We start from the raw sequence: 8,323 nt of genomic DNA, 5'->3' as shown, positions 1-8,323 counted from the left end.
TGATGTATTTTTCCATTGCTTCCCGTTCGGGTTTGGTTAAGTTGTATAGTCTGTGTGTTGGGAGTGGAGCCCCAGGGAGCAGTTCTATAACACAGTCATAGGGTCTATGTGGGGGAAGGGAGCACGCCAAGTCTTTTCTGAAAACTGCCTCTAAATCGTGGTATTCACTGGGGACGTTACTTAGGTCAATATCTTTTGAGTAGTGGGGAGAGTTAGGACCCCTGGCAGGTAGGGCTGACTTTAGACAGTGTGCATGGCAATAGTTGCTCCAGTTCCGAATCGTACCTGTGGACCAGTCTATGTGGGGGTTATGCAGCTTCAACCAGGGAATCCCTAGAATTGCGGTGTTGAGGAGGGAGGAAATCACATAGAACTCAATTACTTCATGATGGTTACTAGAGAGTGTCAGATTAATGGGTGTGGTTCTGTGTGTAACCCTTTCTAGAAGCCTCCCGTCGACTGCAAGAACTTTCTTGGGGGAGGTCAGTGGAGTCAGGGAAAGATTGTTGTTTTTAACATAGTCAATGTCTATGAAGTTGTCATCGGCTCCGGAGTCTATCAGCACCTGGATAGGTAACGAGCAAAGTGTCGTGTGAATCATACCTGGTACCTGTATTTGGGAGGACGAGGGGGAAGATATTCGGCTCACCAGTGCCTCCCTTCCTACTGGTGAGCCCCGGCTTTTGGCAACTCGGGGCAGCTTGCCAAGCAGTGGCCCCCCTGGCCGCAGTACAGGCACATTCGGCTCCTCATGCGTCGCTGTCGTTCGACAGGGGTGAGTCGAGCCTTGCCCAACTCCATGGGCTCGTCGCGAGGTGTCGTGCTGGAATGGAGTTCAGGAGCGGTGCTCGGAGATGAGGCGGTGGAGTTCCCCATGACGGTTGAGCTGGACGGTGAGAAGGTCGACGAGCGACGAGCCATGTCCATCTTCCTCTCGCGCCGTCTCTCCCTGAGCCGATTGTCTATCCGTGTTGCTAATGTAATAAGGTCATTTAGTGAGTTACATTCATCCCTTAAAGCCAACTCATCTTTTATCTCCCCAGCGAGCCCCTTTTGAAAAATTGTTTGTAGCTCAGAGTCCCCCCATCCGCTACTGGCTGCCAGAACCTGGAAAGTTAATGCATATTGAGAGACAGAGTGGCTACCTTGACGCAGATCCAGCAACTGGCCAACTGCTTCCTTGCCTCGCACCGGGTGATCAAAAATGCGTTTCATTTCTCCGGTAAACTGTTCATAATCATTTAGCACTGCCGATCCTTGTTCTGTGATTGCCAAGGCCCAAGCGGCCGCTTGTCCTGATAACAGACTCATAATGAAGGCGATTTTTGACTGGGCAGTAGCATAAGTACTGGGTTGCTGGTTAAACACTAATCTACATTGTAGCAAAAACTGAGCACATGTGCCTAAGTCTCCAGAATACCTAGCAGGAATCGGAATAAATGGCTCTCTGGGAGAAGACGGCTGGGAGGCTGGAGGGGTTGCCGCCGATGGAGAGGGCGAGCAACCAGAGGAGCTGGACGACGGCAGTTGGTGACTCAGGGCTGCCATCTGCTTGTTCAGCTGGTCCACACTGGTGGTGAGTTGCTGTAGATGGTCCATCACTTGTTGCAGGGTTGATTGGTGTTGTCCAACAAGTGCTCCTTGTGCCGAAAGCGCACTCCTTAAGCGCTCTGACTCTGCTGGGTCCATTATGGCCGGAAGATTCTGTTATGTGCCGTGAGGCAAAGCAAGGCCAGGACCCAGGATGCAGAGTGAGCGACAAAGTCCACAGTTTATTGTTCACAAAAGTACCAACAGAAAATCACCTTGCTCAGGGAAAAAGTTCTAGAAAACAAAGTAGCAACCAAAAATCACCTTGTTCAGGGATGAAAAAACACTAAAGCGCAAAGTAGCAACATAAAACACTAGGAACCAAAGTAGCAACAGAAAGAGCCGTCTTAATAGACCGGTAGAACGAGAAACAAGAAATCACTACAAGCCGGAGACCAGGGACTAGAACACAACAAGGGTGTGGCAGGAGGAGACAAGCAAACGTAGCAGGTATGGCAAGGGAATCTTCCGGCACAGAACCAAAGGAGGGGCTGGTTAAATAGGTTGTTGGCTCATCAGGCTGATGAGCCTCAGGTGTGGGAGCAGGCCTCTGCCTGCGAGGTTGGCGCCGCCTCCTGCCACACTCCGGAACTGCTTGAGAGACAACAGAACCATCACACCATTCAATGTGAAAAGATTAACAGAATGAAATAAACCGAATTCAAGACATCATGTGTGGGGAAAATAATGCACATTAGAGGAAAATAGACCATGAAAATAAGCAGTCACTTTTGTACAGTACTGTAATTCGTTTCAACGTTCAACCAATTTTCCCTACTGCTAATTAACAGTTGCTACACAGTGCCAAAACGCTGCTATCTGCAATAGTTGTCCGATATTTGCTAATTTAATTTGTGAGGTTCAATTGCTCCACCGCGTTCGAAGCACAAGACATTATTAGAACTCAGATCACTGACCTCAAAGTTAACTGATGCTTCAATTTATGCTTTTTCAAACCAGTTTTCTTCATCCTCAAGCCTTTACAGCCTGTTATGAGAGTGTACTTTTTTTTTCTTCTTGTTCTTCTTGATTGGCTATCTCAGCAGTTTTAGGGTAGTCTGAAACAAGGATTATGCTATTTAAAAAAAGTGGGGTTGGGGGGGAAAACCCCAATGTCATGAATCAGCTGTGTTGTAACCTTGCACGAGAGTCGCACAGTAGCCAAATTCAAGGTGTTCCTTAACAGAGTAAAGATCGAATCCAAAGAGTCAGCTCCTCTTTCACAGTCTCAACAAAAGCATTGTTAACGTGCTTTACAGAGGCCAGATTTATTGTAGCGTCAATGAATTGGAATGCAGTAGATTTTTAAGTACCGGGGGGGAATAACATCCGCACGTCCTTTTTACCACCTTGAATTTGGCCATTTTCATCATGTACAATATTACAAGAGCCTCATTTTGTCTGGTGATTGATTATGATTAAAAGGAACCAAAATAGGTTCTCACTTTCATCCTGTTAATTCTGTGGAGACGTGCTGATGAAGGGTGCTATAAATAAACAAGCTTCAGCTCAATTTGGTTCTCATCTCAGAGGCCTGGTGCTCACATTAGAAAATAGAGGTTATTACTTACCTTAATAAGGCGCCTTGTTTAAAGGAAAAAACATTGAAAGCACTTGAGCTGAGAAAAGAGAAAGAATATTGAACATTTTTATCCTCTTATTTGACAATGATAACTAGGAGGAGTTTGCTGAACTTGCAAAGCTGCTGCGATTCTCCAGTGATCATCTGATTACACAGCGACCAGTTCCGAAATGTTAAAGGATTCATTTAATTCTATCATCTTCAAACAATATAAGGGGATTTACCCAAAATGTGGAGGAATGAATTATTTCTTTTCAATTTAAATTCATTGACAAGCTCTTGCAGTCAAACATAAATTAAATGATCGCTTGTCTCATGGGGAATTTTCTTTCTCTTTCTTGCACTCACCCACTGAGACTTTAGTTCAGCTCGGCGGGAAGGAGGTGGTGAGTGTGGGCAATTGATGTCAATCAAAATGTTATTAATACCTTCTTCCCTATAATTTGAATGACTCACAGATTGTATTTTCCAAAACATTAGTCGTGTTGTCAAGATATACAGTAAAGTAATGTTTTTGCTCATGTGTTTGTGCTTTGCTGATTAATGGTTCCTGCCTCCAAAGCTTGATAACCTTCAGTGGCCGTGTCTTCATCTCATAGACCTTGCATCCATGATTACAGGATAACCTTTCTCGCGCTCTAATTAATCACGCTGTGAATAAATGCGGCAGTGGCTTCCTGCACTAAAGAAACAGAAGATCTGCAAGTAAACTACAAAAACATTTACACCCAGAAGGGTGGTTTGTTTTAGTTTAGAAGACATCTCTTACATTTCCACTGACATCTCTTGTGGCAGCCTCACGTTCTGGGGAAAGTTGAGCCTTGCTCGAGCAGATCCTCTTTTTCTTGTTTATATATTTTTTTCCCTTGACACCCACTCTGAAACCCAAACTGAGGCCTATATTATATGGGTGGCGGCTGTAATTAGCAACCGGTTGTACTGTTATTGCAGTATATAAACTATATAAATAAATGACATAACATACTGCGAAATTCAATTTCACAACATTGGAGACCTACCATTTCTATTATTTTTATTTTATTTTTTTGGGTGGTACTTGGAGAATTAAATATTCCTTTGGTAGTATTTGTTGTAAAAAGTTTGACAGCCACTGAACTCAAATAAAGAAAAAATTACCCCTAACCTATAAGTTGCTGCAATTCTCTTGCTGAACAACAACAACAACAAAAAATAGACTACAGGGGAATGAATACACCAAGAAGCGGTTTAATACTCCCACATACCTAAAGAGTGAACATCATTAACTATCACATCAGAGCAAATTTAATTTGACAATTAGCAAATGTAATCTTCTAACACTGTGCTAAATCGCCTCCTCACCACAGTATACGCTATAGAAAATTGTTTAATTTAGTTGAATGTGCATATCACTCCAACACTTTATTCTTGCTGCTTTTTGGCCAATTTGCATCAAACACGCATACTGTATAGAATATTTATTTATTCCTGTACAGTTGCCACATACACTTCTGCTGATGCTGCTTATACAGTATGTTGCCTTGATGAATACATGAATACTGTGGATATTCCTCATATACTGGATATGCATATTTTTCTTCCGATGTTGTGCTACTACAGTGTTTACTGTACTGCTGTGAAAGTGGAATTTCTCTCATTCTCCAAAAGATCTATGTCTTATATTGTGAAGACATCATATGTGACATATAAGGGCAATTTAAGGTTGGTGTGAAAGTCCGTTTTTAATCACCTGAACTTGTTGGCTATTCATTTATTCTTTATTATTTATTCTCCTGTCCAGACTTCAAACACATCCAGAGTGTTGGGAAAGAACGAGGCCATACCATCGAGCCGCGATTCCTTGACAACGGAGTCTGTGTGGAGTTCACACAGCATGGATTTTTCCTGAGATTTGTGAGTGTCATTGAATTCCATGAAAAAGACAAAACACACTTTAAATCTGAAAAGGCCTGAGCTAGCAGATCCAGTGAGCCTTAGTACTCTTACACTTTTGAAGGAGAGCATGTTTTGTTTTGTTTTTTAATTATGTATGGCATAGACAAAATGTGTGCTAAGTGCTACAGAAAATAAATTAATTGAAACTCATTTTAACCAGAACGCCGTCTTTATGACTCACTTAATGTTTACAGTGCAAGTTGTTGAAAGAATGTACACAGCCAGAAAAGCAACACAAGTTGTCCCTCTTATATACAGTACGTGCAATGAAGTGGAGCAAAATGGTTATTAGAGTTGCCAATTAGCATTTTGTCTTGCAAATTACGTTGTCAATCACAGGGCATGCAAATTTGTTTTTCATCAGTGCGGCAGACGGTAATTTTAGTGGGATGAAAACAAACTAATTTGTGTGATTGTGGAGTGTGAATGGAGTGGAAAAGACACATAAACACTTCTTTTCCATAGCACCATGAACTGAAATTATTTGAACTCAAATCCATACATCATAATAGCTGATACTTTATATTTCCATGCAAAGAGTGTCAGCCTTCCCAGATTGATTTCCCCCCTCTATAATCCAGGTATAATAACTAACCCCCACCTCTGTGTGTGTTCAGCAGCAGCCATTAACAGCTCTCAAAGCAGGAGCATGCTGAACATTCAGTTCGGCAAACATGATAAGAAAGGCGTTTCTTCTATTTGCGGGTTGCATGTGATGAAAGTTGGTTATTTGATTTTCTGGCTGGTCTAATGACTTCCCGTAACCCAAGAGGTTGTGCTGAAAGTCAATAAATTGTTGGATTTCGGCGCCCCAATGGTACAAACGATGCTCTGGCGTGCCATTAAGCTCAGGATGCTGACTTGGACGGAAGTCATTTACAACAATGGAGGTCTGACAGTGCTGTAATAATGTGATGATTAACTGATCAGCTGGATTACACAAAAATAATTGTCTCTTTCCATGACCAAGATACGCAAGTAGAAAATAACGTCTTATTTCTGTAAAAACGACAAGTCAGACAAATGCAGCTTTGCCAAGTTTTCTTTTTGTAATTACAGTATTGTGATTAATTTTAAAGTTCAGACAAAATGAGGAACTGGTGAATAAAACAATTAATTTCAGCCTCAGTGTCGCCGTCATTTGACTGATTAGGAATAGTCATAATCATGTTGTTGGTATTCCAACTTTACATTGCCCATTATACGTAGTCCATTATACCGGTAAGTCCATTTCTGCGACTGGTAGCCAGTCCAGGTTCCAGCCTCTCAGCTCGGATTGGCTCCAGCTCACCCGCAATCCTAATGAGTACAAGTGTTAGATCTGTGATTCTTAACCTTCTTGGATGTAATGAATCCCACCAGTTTCCTTTGCACCTTTACAAAACCCCTTTTTATTGAAAAATAAAATAGGATTTATTTTTTTATTTTTATTTTATTTCTATTTTTTTTTTGTCTCAAAATTCAAACATAGGCAGGCTACTACTGAGTTTTCTGGTGGACAAAATGAAAGTCATTGAATCTGGCTCTCTTCATATTGAATTCAGAAAGCGTTGTGTTCTTGTATTCCGCATCTTGATGCAGTTTTAGGAACTGTTCATTTAGTTTTGCTAGATAGATAGTTGTACTGGACTAGAGTTGCTCAACTTGGCTTTGCAAATCATGCAGTTAGGACGCTAACTCCCACTTTCACTCAACTCTATTTTGATAGAACACTTGAAAACAACCACAGCTGTTTTCTTAAGGTGGAAACAGATACAATGAAAACAGCAGAGGCCCCAGAATTGAACCCTGTGGAACGCCATACATTCTGTTTTACATGCGAATTCATCTTGCACATATTTGTCTGACCAATTTATTTTTTGCTCGACATAGTTAGTATGAAGGGATCACAATAATAAAGAAACTACACGATGTGCCATAACATCAGCCTCGAGTCAACTACTGTGCACACCAAATTCCCAGCAGCAAAGATAGGCCAAGCTATGTAGCTTGATCACCTGTAGCCAATGCTGCCCAAGTGGGGGCATATCATCACAAATCATTTGAGGCTGGTGTGGGTCTTGACTTCCGCCAAACCCCTGGGGTTAGATTGACCCCAGGTTAAGAGAAACACTGTGCTAGATGGAACAAGGTTTAATGGATCATAACATGAACCTTGCACCTGCTCTTTGCACTTTTTTTTATTTTTTTAATACAAGCTCTCTAATATGCAGTACATAACATAACAATGATGATGGAAATAATAAAAATAATGCTTGTAATATACTGAACTTAAATTGTCCAAGATCGATTATTTTTATGCTTCCTAAAAATGTCAGTGGTGCTCTCAGAGCCAGTCCAGCCAGCGGATTTCCTGCCGTACGCGTTCATGAGGACACAGACGGAGACATTAGTGATGTGCTTGGTTCATGTTACAGCTCCAGCCAGTCTGGAAGCAGAGGATGCTGAACTTCATAAAGAGCAAAAACTGTTGAACAGCTTTTCAGAAATGAGCAGCAAGTTGGGTCAGTCATAAAGAATTATGCTCGGCCATACTCATTGATCGGTTAATTGCTTTTGATCAAGTGAGGCAAAATGGGGTGCACTACTTGCTGCAATCAGTAGAGATGCTGTTGAGTAACTCGTAACTTGTTTTCCCACACTACGTCACATTATTTTACTCAATACAGCACTGGCCTGGAAACAGGAGCTCAGAACATCCAATAGTAACTAAAATCATGAGACTATTGTATTTATTGGTCGGCAAGTTGATTTTCATGAGGGACGTATAACATGACTACAATTGGGGATAAATCTGTTCAACGTTAGCTTTTATTTCCCCCTCTGCAGTTGTTTGTGGCTACTTGCAGCTCCCATGTGAGCGCTGCTATGGCGACAAAGAAGAAAAAAGCTGAAATGTATCATCTCGTCACAGAGTCACCTGTGGCCACTTGCCTGCGGGAAAATGCCCGCTACACACAAAGCGGTGCGGCCAAACCTAGTGTGTTGAGTTCACGAGTTTTCCTACGATTCAGATGGCAATCAAAAAATGTCATGTTGTATCACAGAGCTTTCACAACCAAAATATTAATATTAAGGGTGATCCAAGCCAAAATAAAACATAAAAACATAACACATAAAACATATTTACAATTTTGTTTGCACCTGTGGCTTATATGACAAGTGTGGAGAGCATCACATAAATAAATAAATAAATAAATAAATACATTTGCAATT

The sequence above is a fragment of the Festucalex cinctus genome, chromosome 4 (assembly GCF_051991245.1).
Source record: "Festucalex cinctus isolate MCC-2025b chromosome 4, RoL_Fcin_1.0, whole genome shotgun sequence".
Classification (NCBI taxonomy): Eukaryota; Metazoa; Chordata; class Actinopteri; order Syngnathiformes; family Syngnathidae; genus Festucalex; species Festucalex cinctus.
This window is presented reverse-complemented; position numbering follows the sequence as displayed.